The sequence below is a fragment of the Carassius carassius genome, chromosome 16 (genome assembly GCF_963082965.1).
Source record: "Carassius carassius chromosome 16, fCarCar2.1, whole genome shotgun sequence".
Lineage (NCBI taxonomy): Eukaryota > Metazoa > Chordata > Actinopteri > Cypriniformes > Cyprinidae > Carassius > Carassius carassius.
This window is the reverse complement of record NC_081770.1, coordinates 27321786-27344871: the sequence shown is the minus strand read 5'-3', so window position 1 is coordinate 27344871 and position 23086 is coordinate 27321786. Positions and strand designations below refer to the sequence as shown.

The window sequence follows — 23086 nt, the reverse complement described above, 5'->3', positions numbered from 1 at the left end:
GTAGAGAGGAAGGAGAGTTCCACCTCCTTATCAAGAAGAGCGGGATTATCCAGACCGATTCAGAGTTTACTTTAGTATGTCGGTGGCTCAGTTTGATGTTTTGCTTGCGATACTGGAGCCACATATAAAAAAAGACCACCAATTTCCGTGAATCAATTGATCCTGAACAGAGACTGGAAGTATGTCTAAGGTACCGCGCGTGCACACACACACACACACACACACACACACACGGTTTACAGGGACTTGGTGTGCTATAATTATAGCTGTGGTATAATAATATTTGTTGTATTTTTGATACAATAATATTTGTATATATAGGTATCTGAGCACTGGCGATTCATTCACCACCATTGCCAGCAGTTTTACAGTGGCTCTGAGTTGTCAAAACGTCTCTCAAAATGCGTTTTTTTGCAGTCTATGGTTTTGATGGATGCGAAAAACGCATAAAATCGAACCTGTTCTGAATTTTTTTTTTGACGGACGAAAGTTTCGGAGGCAGTGTGCAAGCGTGATTGACATAACGTGAGGTCGAATTTATTTTTTGACGTGCAAAAATTTTGCATGCTAATTTCGAACTCAGTGTGCAAAGGCCTTAAGACGGTCAAGAAAACTAACCTTTATTTTATGTTATATACATGTTTTTACACACTTTAAAAAAAATTCGAAATTAATCTTTTTCAGAATAATGAAAAGCTTCTAGAATAAAAGAGTGTCTCCAAACCCGATGAGTGAGTCACTAGTCTTGTGCTCAGAACTATGGGTAAGAAAACAAAGCAAAATACAGTATCTGATTTTGCACATTGCTTAATGAGTTTTTTTTCTTATGTTACAGTAAATTGATGGATCTGAGAACGGTTCTTCTGTATTTATTTTAGATCACCCTCTGACCATTGTGTTCTTTGGAAACTCTGCTGCGGTCCAGTTTCAACGTGACAATTTTCTTCTTGGAGAAATACAACCAAATATTGAAAATGTGGTCATACCCAGGACTGTTCCTTTACAGTTGAAGAAATCAGGGCGTGGCGTCTCAGTGATCAACCTGATTGGCTTACATGAAACTGCACTTGATCTGGATTCCCTGACTGGTCAACTAGTGAATGAAAATGAAATCATCACCTTCATCTTTGTTGTGCGACTGGGCCAGTTAACAGATGCTGATAAGATGGGTCTTGAGTGGCTTCAGAGAGTGTTTGGTGATGAAGTTCTTCAGTTTGTGATGATTCTCTTCACCTATGAGAGCGAGGAAGAGTCTGACTCTATAATAGATGATCTGAAGAAAAACTCAGCTCTCGAGCGGCTGATTGAGAAATGTGCTGGAGGATATCTCACCTGCAGCAAAAATATGAACAACCAGTCAGAGATGAGAGACCTGATGAACAGGATTGAGAATCTGTTTACTGATAATAACTTGCAGTCCTACACTAGTGAGATGTACACAGCAAAAGACCTGCAAAACAAGACACGTCGAAGTGGTAAGAACACAGATTTACTTAAAGTGGTGTTATGTTGGTTATGTTGGCCAAACCCAAATTCAGTTTTTAATGAGAAACCCCTGTACAATGTAAATCACTTGCATATGCAACTAAGTTCTCATGCAAGGCAACTAAATAATGTATATCATAAAGTATTGGAAAATAGATGGTTAGATCAGACCAGACTTCAAAGAAAAAAAAAAAGAAAAAAAAAAAGAAAAAAAAAATATATATACAAGTATATATATTAGGTTATTGTTTGTTTTTGTCTATTTATATATTTGACTTTATACAATGTTTCATAATATTTTTCTCTCCTTTTCTTTTCTGTCACAAGACCATCCCACAGTTATCGGAAAGACTATGTACTGTACCTTGATGACAGAAACAAGACGGACAAGAAGGGTAAGTTATGAGTGTAAAGTAAAAATAGGACATAAAAAGGAAGTTAGAAAGAATTCCATGAAATGTAGACATTCAGCTTATAGAATTTTATTTTTTTTCTGCGTGGTTCCTTATACAGTATAGTTTCACTTGACATTTTATTTAGTCACTGATTAATGTTCTTCAAAGAGTCTCCTTGGTTATTTTTGGCACATTAGCACAACAGCCCTTTTAGATATTCTTACTTTATAAAACATTTCATACACAGATATTATAATTAAATATAGTGTTTTGTACCTTTTATCTATCATATTCTCTACTTTCCAAAGACAAGTAAACATCTGCACACATTGTTTGTTAACAAGTATAGCTGACGTTAAAGTTTCTTGCCAACAATTAGTAAAACTGTGTAATAAAGCAAAAAAAAAAAAGTATATATTGTAAATTATGTTTTAAGCTAACTGCTTTTAATTATGATGTATATTTTACAGCGACGCATAGAGAAGTGTTCATTAGATGGGGCACAATTAGATCAAAACATAAATGGAAGGAGGAAAGAAATAGACCATCTATTTCACAGACTTCATCTTGATAACTGGCACCACTCTAAACTAAGAGCTGCAGATGTTCTTCAACTAACTACATATTCATTACAGTCCCATGAGTCTTGTGTTGATGAGGACCTCATACAGACTTTCCTACAAAAAATACTGATGATGAACTACAGAGCAAGGCACATTAAAACTATAGACACACAACATGATGGGCAACAAAGAAACAGTGACTTGTTTGAAGGTGAGGAGGATGCTGATATTTTCAGAGAAATATCTTTGATTCCTGAAGAAACAAATGGGAGTGATGCTATTCACCCGATGGATGTTCAGATGGCTGTGTTTCATTGTGCTGATAGTTTCCTGAAGCAACTGATGGTGACTAAACTGTCTCAGTGTCAGTACGCTCTGCCTCTGCTTGTTCCTGATCCATTCACACAAGAGATTGAGTTTCCTCTCTGGACATTCAGACAAATTAACAAGAGCTGGAAGATGAAAGATACCAAAAATGAAATCAGTCAAATACAGCCTGTCTGGAAGGCAGAAACACCAATGGTGTCTTTCTTCAGGTTTGGTTCAGTGTCCTCATCCAAATCTCAGCTTATGAACAGTTTGATCAATGAGAAACACAACACGTTCTTCCACAGGCATTGCCCTGGCAGCAGCAGTACCAGACTACTGATGGATGGAGTGGTGGAGATCGCCTGGTACTGCCCCTCTGGGAAAGACACAGATAAATTCACTCAATGTATTGCTTTATGTAACCTTCATGGTGATGCAGGAGACTATGAAAAACAGCTGCAGATCCTCACTGAAATGGCCTCAGTCAATGTTGTTATTCTACCACGACTTGACAGAAATGACAAGAGTGCAACACAGATCCAAAACCTGTTCAAGGACAGAAAGCCACTTATTTGTCTTCTTACTGAAGATAAAGCTAAATTATCTGAAATAAGGAAAGGAAAATTCAAAACTGGACTAAAAGACAGAAATCAGTCTGATGTATCTGAAGAAGTCATAAAAGCTATAAATAAATGTCTCTCATCCTCATCTTTAGAATCATCATCTGTTTTTAGACTTGAAGATGTGACCAAATACTCAGGTATCAAAGTAGATGAGGATCATGACAATGAATGCAGCAGAGGTAAAAAAGCAGCCCAGCAGATGATGGTTTTACTGGAGAAAAAAGATCTGACAATAATCAAAGAATCACTTCTGCCCTGTCAGGGGAAACTGTGGCATCAGTGGTGTGAAAAGAACTACATCGATCTCAGGGAAATGAAACAGACATGGAAATAAAACAAAAACAAAACATGAAGAAAATCCGTGAAGAGCAGCATGTGTTGGACATTGGTGATTTCATGAAGTTGTTTATTACAGAAATTAATTCACAATCTCCAAATGAGAAGATATCTTTTCTTAAATGTCTCACAATCCTCCTGGATGAATACACTTCAGCTGACCTTTCTGCTCTACATTACAAGTACAATGAAAAATGGTCAAAAGTCAGAGCTGAACAACAGATGACCAATGAACATGCAGAACTTGAAAGAATATCAAAAGAACTTCAAGCTGCAACTTTTGGCTTGGAGCACATCCTGAGGGAGATCGGTCAGATCTATGAATCATGTAAATCAGTGAATAAGAACAAGGAAGGCCTGCCGTGTGATTTTTCTTCTCTCCCGAGTCTTGCAGCAGAGATGATGATCTCTGGATTTCCACTGGAGGTGATGGATGGAGATGCTGCTCATGTTCCTGTAGATTGGGTTACTGCTGTTCTACATGAACTCGTCCAGAAACTGGGAGACCAGAGAGTGTTTGTGCTGTCAGTTTTAGGGATCCAGAGCTCTGGTAAATCCACTATGCTGAATGCCATGTTTGGACTCCAGTTTGCTGTCAGTGCTGGCAGATGCACCAGAGGAGCTTTCATGCAGCTGGTCAGAGTTTCAGAGGAGATGAAAGAACAGCTGAAGTTTGACTTCATTCTGGTTGTTGATACTGAGGGGCTTCGAGGTCTGGAACTGTCTGGAAGGTCAACAAGACATCAGGACAATGAAATGGCCACATTTGTTGTTGGTCTTGGTAATCTAACATTAATCAACATTCTTGGATAAAGCCCATCAGAGCTGCAGGAAATTCTTCAGATTGTTGTTCAGGCCTTCATGAGGATGAAGAAGGTCAGACTGAATCCCAGCTGCATGTTTGTCCACCAGAACATTTCAGACATCGCAGCCGGAGAGAAAAATATGGAAACAAGGAGACGACTGCAGGAGACACTGGATGAAATGACAAAACTTGCTGCTAAAGATGAAGTCTTTGATGCTGAATGTTTCAATGACATCATTACTTTTGATGTACAGAAAGATGTGAAATATTTTGCACAGCTCTGGGAGGGAAGTCCACCAATGGCACCACCAAACCCACCATACTGTGAAAACATCCAAGAGCTAAAGACAACTTTTTTTAGTCATGCCTCAAATTCAGATGGCTTAGAGCTAACATGCCTAAAAGATCGTATTAAAGATCTCTGGGAGGCTTTACTGAATGAGCGATTTGTGTTCAGCTTCAGAAATTCTCTGGAAATTGCAACATATCGAAAACTGGAGACAGAATACAGCAAGTGGTCCTGGAGTCTCCGCAGAACTATGCTGGATATAGAGAACAGACTTTACAACAGCATAGAAAATGAAAGAATTCATGAGGTTTCAGAAAGTGATCTTCAAGAAAAACTAGGAGTGAAAAGTGTAGAAGTAGAAGAATCAATGTCAGAATTTTTTGAGAAAGACAAAGATAAAGATATAATGATACAGTGGAAAGAATCATTTCGTATCAGTGGTCTTCAGGAAAACATTGTGAGAGAATCAACGAGGAAATTAAATGAGATTTTACAGCAGCGAGATATGAAGAAAAAAAAATGATGCTCAGAGGACACGTTATGAAAATGATCTCTTGGAAAAGGGCAAAGAACTTGCAGTAAAACTCAAAGACAAAGCAAATGATGAAGCAATCCTGAAAACAGAGTTTGATTCCTTTTGGAAAGAGTGTGTTAATAAGATTATCAAAGAGACTCCTCAAATCAAAAACATTGATGTATTAAATGACATGAAAAGACTTCTTTGTAATTATGAAAGTGTCAGTCTAAATGACTTGAAGAAGAGCAAGGATATTTTCTCTGTGCCACGCTATTCAGACTATGTACAACTAAGGAAACCCAGAGGAATTACAGGACATGATAAAAATGCCTTCAGATCAGCTAAACAGACATTTGGTAACATTGAGGCTGAAACCCAAATTAGAGTTTTAGTCAATGACATTACTCAACATGCAGGCCAAATGATCATGTCATATAACATTGCAAAGATGGGCTATAACCAAACCTACATGCAGGAACTTGCTGATTATATCAAAAACAAAGTAGTAAATTATGAGCAAGGTTCCAGGATCTATGTGTTCAAGAAGCAATTTTACATGGATTTGGTCATTTCCATCTGCAAGAGAGAAAACAAGGTAATTGCTGAACAACACAGAAGATTCAGGGAAGCCAATGATCCTGTTTTCTACTTTGAACAGAAGAACGAAGAGTACTACAGTATTTTCCAGAAATATTGTCAAGGTGCAACATCAGCTGCCATTTTTGGGGAGATCATCTGTCAGAAACTGAAACATCCCATTCAGAAGAGTGTCTACAAAGATATTGCCAGAGATATGACTAATGAAATTCAAATAATCTGTGAATCACTTAATGGAAACAGATCTAACCTAGAAAAACACATCCTCAAGAGTCTGGCAGAACAGGAGGATTTTTACAACTATATTACATACTTTAACAGTCCCAGAGACCATTTAAAGAATTTCATCAGAGATCAAGTCAGTCAGTACATCACTGATAAGTTTGAAGTAAGTGTTCGGCCCAAGATGAAGAACATTGAACTCCTGCAGCAGGAGATAATGGAAGCGGCTCAAAGAGCGACTACACTCGTCAACACAACCATTGGAGATGTTCAAAAGTGGCTGGAAAATTTTACTCTGCAGCTCTCAGATTTGCTGATTTTCTCTGTAAAGGACCTCAGTGGAGTGAGTCATGAAGGTGTGGATGATTTCAATGTCCTAGAAGATGTGATAAGCAAGTTACTTGGTTTAGTATCATCTGAAATACAGCTTAAATTCAGCACAGAGACATTTCCTGTAAATCTGGAAGAGAAGGACAGACCAGATGAGATTCTGATTGATCATCTCTGTCAATGCTGCTGGGTTCAGTGTCCATTTTGTGCAGCCACTTAGAAAAGCAGGAAATGTTTATGCAGAGTGGAACATCACTCCTGACTTCTCAGAGCTGCCGTACTGGAAGTGGTTTGTGTTCAAATTTCAGGAAGATCTGGAAAAACACTTTTGAGAGAAAATTCAACATGTGGGATGAGATTTCATATGAATGGGGCCAATACTGAAAAGAGCAAGCTATCGAGAGTTTGGATGAATACATCTAATGACAAATGAAAATGACTCACATTGACGTTTTTGATTCATAGGCCATAGTTTGAAATGAGTTTGTGAAGTTGGGGGTTTTTTGAACTGTGAATCTTCAGGACTCTTTTTCTGTCTATAAATTAGATAAATTGATGTTATATGTAAGTTACATATATAAATGTTTGCTCTCTACTTCAAAGCTTTCCAAACCTAATCTGTTATCATTCAACAAAACTGTGATGTTTGCTGAAACATATTCATGACACTAATCATTAATCTGCAGCTCAGTCAGCTATTAATGACTATTATTATTATTTTAAATAAATTGTTAAAAACATTATTTTATGAATGAATGGAATATATGTAAATGATTGTATTTCATAATATTTTATGTAAAAAATGAATAAATGGTAAGCATAAATTTAAGTGATTGGCCTATATAAAAGTAAATATGCCTTAGAAACCAAGGAGTCTGCTGTAATGTCAATGTCTTGCAGAGAGCTGCAGAGCTGTTGTACTGAATATGGACCTTTTTCTGGTTTATAGTAGCGTAAATGAATAAAGCTTCTACAAAATAAGGATAAAATGGTGATAAAACATTAAAAAATACATTAAAAACATCTCCTGTCCACCCTCAGAAAGATGGGCATCTCTGGAACAGCACTCCTGTGGGTTAAGTCTTACCTCTCTGACAGATCCTTCAGTGTGTCTTGGAGGGGTGATGTTTCAAAGTCACACCACCTTGCTACTGGGGTTCCTCAAGGCTCAGTACTTGGACCACTTCCCTTCTCAATCTACATGACATCATTAGGATCTGTCATTCAGAAGCATGGCTTTTCTTATCACTGCTACGCTGATGACACCCAACTCTACCTCTCATTCCAACCAGATGACCCGACGGTAGCTGCTCGCATTTCAGCCTGTCTGAGTGACATCTCTAGCTGGATGAATGACCATCACCTTCAGCTTAACCTTACGAAGACAGAACTCCTGGTGATTCCAGCTAACCCATTGCTTCATCACAACTTCTCTATACAGCTGGGCTCATCAACCATTACTCCTTCGAGGACAGCTAGAAACCTAGGAGTTGTGATGGATCATCAGTTAAGCTTCACAGACCACATTGCTACAACTACCCGGTCCTGCAGGTTTGCCTTATACAACATTAGGAAGATTAGACCCTTCCTGTCAGAGCAAGCAACCCAACTTCTTGTCCAAGCTCTTGTTCTCTCCAGACTGGACTATTGTAATGCTCTCCTGGCGGGCCTTCCTGCATGTACTGTCAAGCCTCTGCAATTGATCCAGAATGCAGCAGCGAGGGTTGTCTTCAATGAGCCAAAAAAAGCTCACGTTACTCCGCTCCTCATCAGGTTACACTGGCTACCAGTAGCTGCTCGCATCAAATTCAAGGTACTGATGCTTGCCTACAAGACGACCACTGGCACGGCACCAACTTACCTAAACTCATTGGTTAAATCTTATGTGCCCTCCAGAAGTTTGCGCTCTGCAAGTGATCGACGCCTTGTGGTACCATCCCAAAGAAGTTCAAAATCACTCTCAAGGACCTTTTCCTGGACTGTGCCCAGCTGGTGGAATAACCTCCCAATCTCAATTCGAACAGCTGAGTCTTTACTCATTTTCAAGAAACATCTAAAGACTCATCTTTTTCGCCTGCACTTAACCAACTAACACTAGCACTTTTCCTTTTCTTGTCTTTTAATTAAAAAAAAAATAAAAAAATAAAAACCTACCTATGCGTTCTATACTAGACTAACTGAGACTTGTCATGGCACTTGTATACTGTTGTTGTTCTCTTGTTGACCTGACTGCTCTATTGTTCTCATTTGTAAGTCGCTTTGGATAAAAGCGTCTGCTAAATGATTAAATGTAAATGTAATTGTAAATACACCTCATGCAAAGTTCTGTGATGTCATCACATTGATTGAGTCAATAAAAGGGGCTTCTTTTGATATTCTCAGTAAATAATCTTAATAAAACTTGATCTTAATAAATGTGCTTAATTTCTCTCATACTTTAGATCTGTTTATGAGATCTCAAGCCACAGAGAATCTAACACACACACACCATTAACTTTAGGATATTGGTATAGATGAGATTTACTGGTACAAAGTTACCGGATCCTTCAGTGTTGATCTTATGCACTTATGATAGCAAATATACTAATTGAAATTAATAATTTATTGATAAATTAATAATTGATTTAAATGTAATTTAATTTGTAATTAGAAAATCTGATACCTTAAATAAATTGTCTTTGTAAAATGAAGCAGAATTTCTGTTGACAACCACTCTTTCAAATATTGATTCAACAACAAATAAATAAAGATCAGTCTCATGACTGATGAACACAGGGGTATTTATACAACTATATTCAATTTAGATTTGAGGTGTAAATATCTGACAACAGGAAATAACTGCAACAAAAAGCAGAAAAAAATGCCTATGAAAGGCTGAAATGTTCACTTGAATGTTTTGAACTGAAGATATTTTGGGTCTTTCCTAAACATTCATTTTAGAGTAAAAATCTTTCAAATTATCCATAATGATCTATAAACTAAATTATATATATATATATATATATATATATTTGTTAATAAATATGTAGATCCAGGCAGGCAAACTGCAATGCCATTTGTGTCTAAGAGCACTGTAAGAAATGATACATGAATGTATAAAAGTTTTGGAGAAACACTGCCCTAGAGACAGTTTTTCATTGGCTGTTAAATGACCAAACCAGTGGAAAAGGTTTCTGCTTTTGCTTTGTTTCAGTTGAGTTTAGCAAAATGGTTTTTGCTAAAAAAAATGATTAATATATATTTATACAATTACAATAAAAAATGTCAATTACTCATGCCAGGTAGTTTCCAAAGAACCACTTTGCAATCACGAATGTACATGCTAAATCCTGACTTAACTTAGCAACTACATCGATATATATGATCAAGAGATAGTGTAATTTATTTATCACTGCATCTTACAATGATGCTTAATGTTTTATTATATTTTCCCCTTACTAATAACTGTGGAAATGTTTGATAGTCAAGACTTTTAAGGTATGGACCATCAAAGAAACATACTTTATAATCAATTTCTCATTTTTATGGGAGTATAAAGAGTGCCAACCAGCCGAGTACAATTTCCTGATATTACACTGTAAAACAACAGGTTCTTGAAATTAACCACAATATAAACCATATGTTATTTTAAAAACATTTTTTATCACACATAACTGCTCCTGTACAAAAATCTAAAATTCCCCGTCGGCTGAAAACAATATTGGGAAAATGTTATTAGAATATCTGTAACTGAACCAAAATGAATCCAAACTAAAGGCTCCAGTAGTTTGCTGGAATAATGATTATCATTTAATTTTATTAATTATATTAATGATGATTTCATATCATTTTCCTAATTGGTTTTAGTCTTGAGACTGATAACAACTTGTGTCTGCAATAGATTAGCATCATAAATGTGTTTTTCAAGCTGTTCTGCTTTTCCAGCAGCACTGGATGACAAATGTAATCAGAGATCATCAGTATATTTGATCACTTAGGAGCAAATTAACTTACCTTTGACATTCTGCTGTTGTTGCTGATTTTTGGAGGTGTTTCTGTGTTCGTACTGTAATAAATTCATTAGCAGTCACATTATTTATAACCAGACAATGTTTAAACTCCACTATTTTTTTCTTGGATGTTTTATTTGGGTAAAAAAAATGTGATTTTGGTGCTGTGAATGATCGTAGAATGACTATTAGAGGATCTGATGATTTCAGTAAAAGCCAATAAATTAAAATTTTCATCAAGATCACATCTTCGTATCACATTTGATCTCAGATCAGTGCAGCTTGACTGCAGATTAATACATCTAAAAGATAAAAAAACATTATGCATCATAAAGATTAGCTGCTTTATAAAACACTTGAAGTCATAATATAAAACAACTTATGAGAAAATTTTAAGATTTATAATCATATGTGAATATACACTCAAGTCTAATAAATAATGTAATGTAACTGTCAGGTTTCGCTGAAATGAAGGACCCAAATGCAGTAGAAATGCAACTAGAGTTTATTTCAGTGATAATAAATCGAACTGCTGAATTCCAGATCCACAATCCAAGAACTCAATAGAAGAGATCAGAGTCCAAACAGATACGTTCCAGGCGAGCGGTAGTCAGAAACAGGCGATGGTCATTAAAAATGATAGCCCAGGCAGATTCAAAGAGATCCACAAATCTAGATAATAATTCAGAGCAAAAATCCAAAAGTCCCGATGAACAGACCACTGGCCAAGGAGAATAGATATTCCAGACCGCAGTTGAAATAACTGGGCAGAAAAAAGAAAAACTGAAAAAATACAAAACTATAACTGATGAACCAAATCAAGAGATGCGTAAAAAGCATTAACGACAAAACACACTGGCAAAGACAAAGAGAAAACATGAGATTTAAATAAGGAAATAATAAATGAGGAAATGACAAACAGCTGTGAATGCATACAGAACCGCGCTGATTGCAAAGCGCAATCTGCTGAATGCGGCTGGCACGCGCAAGTAAAAAACAAAACAATGGCTGCATCTGAAAACTTAGGCAGGTGACTTGCTGCCTCACTGACGTATCAGGCAATGACTTTGCAGGCAGCGTTTTTGCCCGAAGGCACCTCATGAAACGGACTTCGGACAGGCTTCTGAGGCGGAGTAATGGTTTAATGATCTACAGCAAAATATAAAGAGCTTTGGTGATAACTAAGTGGATATTTCATTACTGCAATATTAATTTCTCGCTAGAAATTACATAAAAAGTGGAAAACGTTCTTCAGAGACATACATATACACACAAACTGACCACCGACTGCAACTTTTAGACGCCATCTTTATTTTTTTGGCTTAACTGTCACAGAATGGAACACACAGGATTGTGGGATATCAAAGGTAGCGAAGGATACAGATTGGCGCGTTTCCACCGAGTGGTACGGTACGGTACGGGTCGGTACGGGTCGGGTCTGTTAACCATGATTTGGCTAGCGTTTCCACCGCCAACAGTACCCTTACTTGATAGGCGTGGTGTATTCCAAAAAGTAGTGATAACGTCACTTGATAGGCGTGGTGTATGACGGAAAGTAGCTTGACGTCATTCGATCGCGCGGGAAGAGGAAAGTTCACCGCAAACAACAATGGAGGACATACAGCAGATCCTATTCTTGCTTCTCGGTGTGTGGCTGTTTATCTCAAGGAAGAGACAATATTTGTTTGAGCAAAGGCTACATGCTGCAAGGAAAAACACAGCGGAAAAATACAGGGGAATTTGGGAAATTTTAAGGAGCTGGGACGAGACAGACAACCGCGCGAGTAAAGACAAGGCAAGACAAACACGACGGCGCAGGCGGGTAAGCTTGAGCTAAGCTAACTTTTTTATGTCATGTATTAATGTATTTCGTCTTATGTGCTAACTAAGCAATATTGTTATAGATTAAATAACCCTACACTGAATAAATAAGTACAATAAGCCCTGCCTGTGAAACCAGATTTTAACTGTGCCAACTGTAAACTACAGTCTATTCATTAAGCACTATGAAGGTTACTTTTTAAGATCATTAAACTTTTACATGAATCTGTTGATGCCTATATTATTACAAGTGCAATACTAGTTGTGGTTAATGATAGATTAGAAGTATAATTTTGAGAAAATAGTTATATCTGTAAGCTATTTTTTCTTTGTGCTTTAATGACACCAAAGTTCCCTCTCTGGTGCAGTATATTAGATATTTTAACAAATTTATATATTCTATCGTGTCCAAGGGTAACTCTTACAATGTTTATAATACTTTATATAATACTTTATGTATTTTTTCATCCGGCGTATGATAGTTGCACTTTTAATTAAATGACCCACCATCACTGCGACATTGTATTAATCTTTAACTTTTTTTTTTGTTTGTTTTCTAGATACTCAATCTGGTGCAAAATCAGCGCCGCAGACCAACCGTTTGGACTTTCAGCCGCTCAAATGACTGGTGGGATGTGATCGTTCCAGGATTCACACACACACAGTGGTTGAACAACTTCAGGATGTCTGAAGAAACATTTATATTCCTTTGTGCCATGGTGCATCCAGCAATGGAATATTCTTAACGTTCTGGTAATAAGACATTTGCCATTATGAGGACCCACAAATATTCCCCCATTGCATTAGTATACACCATAAGCAACATTATATAGTAATTTAATGTAGTACTGACACTCTGAAAACATGAATTTTTTCTCACACAGTAATTTTTATTTTGGGAGAACTATCCATGATACATATTGTCAACATCCACAATACGTATTGTTGCGCTTTTGTATTGCGAAATATATTATGGCACGATATATTGTTACACCTCTAGTATATATTATTACAGTATTATACATTTCTTTTCACTCTGGTGTTCATGTCTTACCGATTGTAATACGCCGAGGTTCACTCGAAGTTGATGGAGCAGATTCTGGTGGTGGTGTCGGGGTTGATGTCCTGGCAGGCGAACTTGAGCTTTCAAGGGTGGAAATCTCATCAAGTGCCTCCATTTCCTCCTGACAGCTAGGATGCTCAACTGAAAATTTACAAAAGTCACGTTAATAACACAAACGGCAACAATGCGGTTGAGATAAATACAGAACATACAACGTAGTAGGACTGAGTGGGTAGCCAAACAAAGCATTTTTACATTGTATAATGTACATAAGTATTTTTGTTTCAAGTATCTATAATTTTATAAGAGTAACTTTTATTGCACTACATTCCAAAGCATAATATTGTACTTTTTACCCCACAACATTACTGTACTGTTTAAGCCTATTGAATGTGGACATTTTCACCTTGCTCTGATATTTCATAATAATTTTCAGACGGAGTTCTTACTCTTTCCTTAAGCTATATCATTGGACCCATCTCTGTTTAATATATATTTAGTAGAATATGTTTAGTAATAAAACAGTTGTATTTTATTAGGGTATCTGTAGGCTACAAGTAACGTTACTGGACATGTACTCCGTCCACCACAGGCTAATAAACTAACGTTAGCGTTTTGCTAGCTTGCAAATGATCGGTTGATACCACACTGGCTGGCTGACAGACAAACAACAGACTTGCACAAAAGTTGTGCATTGAACGTAAGCTTTCCCGTGATCGATGTATACTAACGTTATATTTCACAATTACAAACTTACCGGGAGGCTCCATCATCGACTCCAGCAACGAGGTAGCCGTATCGATGCCTCCTTCTCGTCCCAAACTCGCCGGTCTGTGCCCGTAGATGGCGTCCATCATTTCTAGCCACTTCCAATTTTTTCTGTGAACACCACTCCGGCTGTTGTGGTCTTTCACCTTACGATAGTCACTCCGCAGTTTCTTGCATTTAATGCGGCACTGCTCGGACGTCCGCTGGTAACCCTCGACAGCCATCCTCTCAGAAACATGCTGAAAAACCTTTTTGTTTCTCACCATGCCATCGAGTTCCCTTTGCACCCTTTCTTCACCGATGATACCCAAGAAGGTCTGCACCTCCTGGGTCGACCACGGTAAACTTATTATGCTGCGCGGCGACATTGTTGCGACGTTGTTGTAATTTAAAAATGGCGCCTCGTGTGTTGTGTCTTTCCCCTTGCGGCATGCACAAATGACAATTCTCTGTCAACCAATAAACGTTCTGCAGTGAGTCTAGCTCCACCCTTTAGTACCGTTCCACTGTGCTAGGTACCCCAACGGAAGGGTACCCAAAAAGTGGTACGGTACGGTTCGGCTTTTTGGTACCATTCTCAACTTTTGGCAGTGGAAACGCAAATAAAAGGGTACCGACCCGACCCGTACCGTACCGTACCACTCGGTGGAAACGCGCCAATATGCTGCCTTCAAAAACCGGCCAGATGAAGGCATCTCAGGAGACAGGAAATGAAGCTGACATTGATTTCGGACGTGCCTTAATGCCTTCCTACCTTGGAATGCGACCTCCGAAGGCAGCATTTTTCAGTTTTCGGATGCAGCCAATCAACACGTGCACAACCTCCAGGAGAAAGAGACAGATCAAACCTGAGCCCTGACAGTAACACACAGAGATGGGACCAAGTCACACATGTGCAAGTCTCAAGTAAGTCCCAAGTATTTTTTTCTTGGGCAAGTCAAGTCAAGTCAAGTCACAAGTTATGTCAAGTCAAGTCAAGTCAAGTCCTGTAGTAAGTCAAGTCAAGTCCAAGTCAAGTCACCTTATTATTGTAATTTATCTGCAGAATCTGATCTTAATAAAGTTAAAAGACAAGATATAAGTAACTGTCAGTAAATTAAAATAATTTGGATTTGCATTGTAAATACTCATGTTCAGTAAACATGGAATCAAACAAAATTGTAACTTCATAAAATTATTTATTTTTCACTTCTGCTAACAGTGTTTGAAATGTTTTACATTTTCAACATTGAGTCCATAAAACAAATAACAGCTAAACATCCAACAGACTCCTCTCTGAACACCTCTCTCTCTTTCTCTCTGTAACACGACTGACATGACATTCAGCCAAGTATGGTGACCCATACTCAGAATTTGTGCTCTGCATTTAACCCATCCAAAGTGCACACACACAGAGCAGTGAACACACACACACACTGTGAACACACACTGTGAACACACACACACACACACCCGGAAGCAGTGGCAGCCATTTATGCTGCGGCGCCCGGGGAGCAGTTGGGGGTTCGATGCCTTGCTGAAGGGCTCCTCAGTCGTGGTATTGAAGGTGGAGAGAGCACTGTACATGCACTCCCCCCACCCACAATTCCTGCCGGCCCAGGACTCGAACTCACAACCTTTCGATTGGGAGTCCGACTCTCTAACCATTAGGCCACAACTTCCCCTCAAACACAGTTTACATACAACATTAAACTTTCTTATATTTCTCCTCTCTCTCTCTCTCTCTCAAGTTCAAGATGCTTTATTGGCATGACATTTGAGTTACAGTATTGCCAAAGCATTTAGATACAGAATAAAATATAAAATATGATTACAATAAAATACAATACAATCAAAATAGCAGCAGCAGATAATATTTCTAATATTAATAATAGTAATTATATACAATTAAGAATATAAAATAAAACAGTTGAATACAATAAATTATCCCTTTCGTATGGTGTATAAATATTTAGCAGCTAGTGTGACTGCCGTCTCATTCTCTCCAAGTATATAGAGTAGTTTCTCTGAGTCATTTAGAGACAAGAATGAAGGATTCAAAGCTTCAAACTGTGTGAAGAATGTTTCTCTTGTAGTGCTGTATTTGGGAAGTGTTTCTCATCCTGTTTGATTCAGCTCACAGTGTTTGCACAGTCTCTCTTCTCTCGGTAGCCAGGATCTTTTATGTCTACCAATCTCTATTTCCAAATCATGATCACTGAGTCGCTATTTTGAAAGGATTTGTCTTTCTTTTAATGGCTTTAGTGATAAGTAATTTGACAGTTTTGTGGTTCTGTTTAGGGCCGAATAACACTGGAGTTTGGTTTGGAGCTCATATTCATTTTTTCATTTTTCATCTTAATTATACTTCAGATTTTTGTCAATTAGTTTCTGAATGTTGGGGTTGTGATTGGAGTCAGACTCAGTTTGGGTTTCCTTCATCAGGTAAAGCACGAGTGTGTTTCTCTCTCTCTCTCTCTCTCTCTCTCTCACACACACACACACACACACACACACACAATCTCTCTCTCAGAGTATATCCGCAAGTCATTACCTCTATTACAAGGTATTGCACTTGCAAAATGTAAGATTCGAGAGAGTCTTGTCTGCAAGCCGAGCGCGATGTGGCCTATCCCACCATTTATGCGCCACCGGTATGCACGCTCATAATGGAAGCAACGCGGTCGCGACGCACACGCGGTGCGACACGCTCGTTTTTTCCAATCGCGTCCGCATCGCATCGAGTTAAAAACATCTCAACTTTTCAGAGAACCGCAAGGGCACCGCTGGTCATGTGACAAGAACCAATCAAGCAGCTTCATCCTTTCCCGTAACAACGTTGAAAGCTCAGCCAAGATGAAGGAACAGTTGATCATAGCTGTATATGGATTGCCATTTTTAAATAAATTTAGTAGCAGGGCTACTGCAAGCGATTTTTAGTGCTGCAAATCCATTTATCCTTTGCTCGTCATGGAGAGAGCGCGTCATGGTTGCTTAGCAACGGCAGACGCCTCAGGGGCGCAACTGCCCGAGCGCTTTGGAAACAAGGAGAAAGCGGCGCGCCTAGCGATTTCCACGCGTTTTTAGGCGCGAATTATTGACGACAAAAGCGATGACCCTCGGTACCCCTCAAGCTGAGATGTTGATGTGATATCTGATCTAAGTGGGCGTGGTGTGCGTAAGGTAGAGAGGGCATGACTGATGATAGTGTCCTGATCCAGTCATGACAACGCGATTCTCAGCCTGCGCTCCAGCTGAGTAATCAAATTTATTTTTAAAAATAATTTATATATTTTATATTCAAACTGAAAACATGATGTGATTAACACTCAAGTCATTCAAGTCATCCTGTCTCAAGTCAAGTCATGTCCCGAGTCTTTAACTTCCAAGTCCGAGTCAAGTCTCAAGTATTTTATTTTTTGTCAAGTCAAGTCACAAGTCCTAAAAATAGCGACTCGAGTCGACTCGAGTCCAAGTCACCAAGTCACAAGTCCCCATGTCTGGTAACACATGTAATAAAGTCACAGAGCTGAAGCTGAATGATGTCATTGTTGCTGTCATGATTAAAACTCATCAATATGAAATCTGCTTCTTTCCACATAAAATTTAAGATGAAGTCACTGCAGAACTAGTAAGACAGGAACAAGAAAAAGTTAAGTGGAGGAACTGTGACTTCTGTTGAGAAACCCAGAGAGGTCGCTGTATTTTTTCCACTGAACAAGAACAAGACTGAAAAAACATTTTACAATCACTATATTCAAAAAGACGTAAAGTGTAAATATTTAATGACAAGAAATCACTGCAACAGAAAACAGAAAGAAATATCAAGGGCTAAACTGTTCACTATCATCTGGGATTTCCCTTCTTTTCCACTTTTAGACAAAAACTGTCTATTGTAGAAGTTTTCAAAATTATGAAAATAAAAAATTAACCAAACATTTACATAAATGTAATTTAAAAAATATTTTATATTCATTGTACAGTTGTTCGTTTCTGGCCCGTGAATCTGATTGGTTGAGCTGCATTCATGTCTGTTTGCAGTAAAGACTTCATCCCCCTCTTCTAATTTGAGGTGGCTAATTCGATAATTTGTACGACCACACTCGTACGAATTCAGACATTTTTTGCCAAATCGTACATATTTTACGAGTCACACAATTCCTATGAATTTGTATTAATGACCTACCCGACACTGAGCCTTTGACAAATTGTACAAGTGAGGTTGTACAAATTCGTACAAATTAGCCACCTCATAAAATACTTACGAATTGGTCGTTAGATAGCTTTGGAATGGCCATGTTTACATTTATTCATTTAGCTTGCTGTTGCTTTACTTTTATCCATGAAGCTTAGTTTCAGTATGTGTACTTCCACTTCTATGTAAAAGCATGTTGTTTCTTTGGTCAAATCCTCAGAGAATGACACTAGATTCATGTGAAGCAGCCCTGCCAGTTGCAGTATAATAAAAATTGGATATTGTCTTAGTTGATGTTAATTCCAACATTTACTAATGTATTATTCAAATCAAAAGTTGTGCTTGTTAACGTTTGTAAATGCACTGTGAATTAGCATGAAGTAACAATGAATAACTGTATTTTCATTAACTAACATTAACAAAGATGAATAAATACAGTAATAAATGTATTGTTCATTTATTGTTCATGTTAATTAATGAATTAACTAATATTAACTAATGGACCATTATTCTAAACTGTTACCAAAAAACGAATAAGATGAATATTTAAAAATATCATATGGTAAAACTTTTTGTAAAACTTCCTGTCTTTCTGTCTTTGTTGATCTCTTTCTCTTTCTTTCCCATTATGACTGTGACATTACAGATGATTCTTCTTTAACTCAGTCTTTGACACAAAAGCACTGCAGTTTTTAAAAGCGCTTGACCTGAAACACAATATGATTAGAGACTCAAAGCAGCAGCTCACTGATGTGCTACGAGATGATTATATACACATTTTCAAATATTTGTGTAAATAAATGATAATTCATCTGTATAGCAAAGGGGTTGTGTAAGAACAAAATTAGCTTATTTAAAATAATGTTTTAATAAAAATAAGGAGAGGGAATAAAACCTTGGACCCACAGTTTTATTGACCAATAGAAAAATGCAGTTTGTACCACCACTGTTAATTTTTCCAAGAAAAAGAATGAATGAGCGCCTGCAGTGAGGTGCCCCAGCAGGATCGATTGGTGGAGTGACTGACTCAGGGTGGATGGACAGTACACTGTTTCTCCAGTGGCTGAGACATTTTTGTGACACCATTGGATGCACTCCTCAGAGGCCTCATATTCTGATATTGGATGGCCACCACTCGCATAAGACCCTCGAGGCTGTGTTGCTTGCGAGAGAGTGTGAGGTGATAATGATTACCATCACACCCCACTGCAGCCACAAGATGTAGCCATTAGACCGCACCTTTTTCAAGTCTTTTAAGGCAAAATACTACACAGCTGCAGATAACTGGATGACCTCTCACCCAGGACAACGAATAGATATTTATGCTGTGTGTGGGCTTTTCGATAAAGCCTTCCTCAGCTTCAGCGTGTGTGGGGAAGGGCCAAAAGGGTTTCAAGACCTGTGGGATGTGGCCTGTTGACAAGACCGTATACAAAGATGAAGACTTTGAAGGAGCCAAAGTAACTGAGGAGCCAGATCCAACGCTCGAGGACAGCAGGGAGATTGAGGAGGAGATAAGTGCTGGTAAACAATTACAACTACTATTACTTTAAGGCTAGTGTCATCGTCATCTTCATCATCACTAAACTGTGTGTGTGTTCTCTTGACAGGCCCCAGTGGATCATCCGTGGTTCCCAGCACTAGTGCCCACTCCCAACCACAGCCTGGAAAAAGTCTCCAGAGGCCAGCTGAAGATGGTAAGAAAAACTATGTATTTTAAAGAGCTTACTATAATTTGCCTTCCAGTCACTTGAAAACACAATCCAGCTGGTAATTTATTTTGTATTACAACCTCTATTACTGTTAGGCTACTTTCATTGTCATCATCATCATCGTCATCATCTTATTCATCACTAAATTTTGTGTTTGTATGTGTGTGTGTTCTTTTGATAGGCCCCAGTGGGTTTCTGTATTCTAATGTATTTTTTATTCCTTTTTAAAGGACCGAGTCAGTCACCCTCCTCGATTCTAGAAGAGCTGTCTCCTAGGCAAAGAATAAAAAACAAGAGGCCATGAAAGAGGGCATGTGAATCTTAAGCTGTGCTGACCTCCTCGCCATATAAAAAAATGTTGGAGGACAAGATAGCTGCAAAAAACAAAGGCACACAAAAAAAAGTTAAATGCAAAAGCGCAGCTGAAGTGAAGAATAAGAAGAAAGATGATACAGGATGCCTCTACTGTGGGGAGTTATTTTCAGTTAGTGGGGGGGGACTGAATAAGGTGTGAGGGGTGCCAAAAGTGGGCACATGTAGATTGTTCCAATGAGATTCGAGGGGAATTCATCTGTGAAATGTGCATGGATGAACAGTGAATGGCTAATGAATTAATGTTTATTTATTTATTTATTTATTACAACATATTTGTTTGCATGGCTTAGTTATATGTATAAATATAATTGTTAAAATGGCTGTGAATGGCTAATGAATTAATGTTTATTTATGTATGTATTTATTTATTACAACATATTTGTTTGCATGACTTAGTTATATGTATAAATTTAAATGTTAAAAATGTGGATATGTTGGACATTTCTCAAATAAATATTAATATATATAGGCCTATACATGTTGATACATTACTTGCCTTTTACTTTTAGAGATTAAAAACTAGTCTGGTGAACTAGTTGCTGTTGATCTATGAAGCAAACTGGTTGGTAAGAAAGGGGGCATTTTACCCCACCGTTGGGGCAAAACGCCCCCTTTGTACAAAAAATATTTTCAGTCAAAATACTAATTAATTATGAATGCTGAGCAATTTTAATATTTGGTGAATAATTCCTGCCATAGTCACTCAAAACCGGGATGGCAATTCTGGTCACATTTATGTTTTGTTTCACTATAATGTCACATTTTCCTTAAGGGGGGCATTTTCCCCCACTCTACCCTAATTTTATTTCAAATAAAGGGAAAATTAAAAGTGAGTTTATTCCAAGCAGCTCTAAAAGATCTTAGAATAGTTCATCCTTCTGAAGACGCTCAGCCTGTGCTTGCGGTGTTGTTTTGAAATGTTAATTACAAATACAAAACATTTGGTGTACTGTCTCTGGAAAAATCAACAGTGATTGATCAGCCTTAATTTATGTATTGTAGACGTTATTACCTAGGTGAAACAAAATTTGCTGAAATATAGGCTACAGCAAGAGCACCTGCATGGTCCATCCGATGTCTGTTAAAGTTGAGTTTGTTACTATAACAACAGTAAAAACTGTCATGTTGTTATAACGAGAAAACAACAATCGTTATATCCAGATAACAAGAAAATTAAGTCCTTATAACGAGAAAACAACGATTGTTATGTCTAGGTAACAAGAAAATTAAGTCATTATAACCAGAAAACAACGATCGTTATGTCGAGATATGAGGAAATTTAAATCTTTATAATGAGAAAACGACTATGGTTATGTTGAGATATCGAGAAAATTGTGTCGTTATAATGCATGGCCACTTAGAATTTCCGTCATTTTGTTTTAATTCCAAATAAGGTATGTTTTTGTTATCTTTATTACATGTGTTCACTTCATCAGCATGTGTTTCTATTTCTCTCTAACACACAGACTCACACGATTCATGTTTAAAATGTATTGTATTTAAAAAACAAACGAGCCAATGTCTAATCTGCTATCTTTCTCTTTATTGTTTTAACTGAAATATATTCATTTTACATTTTTTACATACATTTTTCTAATTTTTCCAGAAATTTGTCAGTGAACAATGGCTAAAGGTCCCTGTAACGCTTCACAATTCAATTTGCAGACCACATGGAGCAAATCCAAAAAGAAAAAAAAAATAGGCTACTACTGCATTTACAGACAAGCAGAATAGCACAGAATATGAAGCAAATTGTGCTAAATTGCATTGTTTTGTCCCCCACTGAAAACCTAAAGAAAATACGTGACTCAATGAAAGAAGACAAGACAGTGGTATAAATCAAAAAGGCCAAACTCTGTATATTTATTTACACAATGTATTAATAAACTAAAGGTACAGGAAAGCAGATGAGAATATGAATGCTACACGCTAAACTTGTCCTCCCATAGGCTTAATGGAAGAAGACGGTGTAAAAGTAGGCATACGGCTAAATTCAGTATACACCTTATTAATGTTGTGAACTATATTGCCTTGCCTACTGGGAAGCAAGCAGATGTTACCGGATTATGAACGCAACACGCAAAGTCTCAAGTGTTTTGCTCCCATTGAAAACCATTATTTGAAAATGCTATGGCCTCTGGCCTAATACACCCTGGTGAAAAAAAAATGTTAAGTATACTTGAAGCCAGACTAATTATTAGTATACTTCAAGTGTGTTAATGATTAGTTAACTTAAAGTGTGCTATTTTTAAACAACTAATTTTGTACTAAGTATATTTTAGTAGTAATTAAGTTGTAGTAAAGCATAACTTTAAATGTATTTAGTGTACTTTTGTGTACTAAATTGGAACAACTTTAAGTATATTTAGTATACTTTAAGTATATGCCTGTGTAGGGACTATTTACATACTGGATTAGTGTATTAAAGTGTACTTTATTTGTGTTACAAGTACATTACAAATTAATTACAAGTGTATTCGAAACCTACAAAAAATATACCGTAAATGTATTAAAAATATATACTAAGTATACTTGCAGCCACACTAATTTATAAGTATACTTCAAGTGTGTTAATGATTAGTTAACTTAAAGTGTGCTATTTTGAAACAACTAATTTTGTACTAAGTATATTTTATTTGTATTTAAATTGTAGTAAAGCATAACTTTAAAGTGTATTTAGTGTACTTTTGTGTGCTAAATTGGAACAACTTCA

General features: G+C 37.3%; 1 pseudogene; it reads left to right on the top strand.

Annotated features, from left to right (window-relative positions):
• Positions 1-682: 682 nt before the first annotated feature.
• Positions 683-6894, top strand: LOC132160229 (interferon-induced very large GTPase 1-like; annotated as a pseudogene).
• The last annotated feature ends 16192 nt before the right edge of the window (positions 6895-23086 follow it).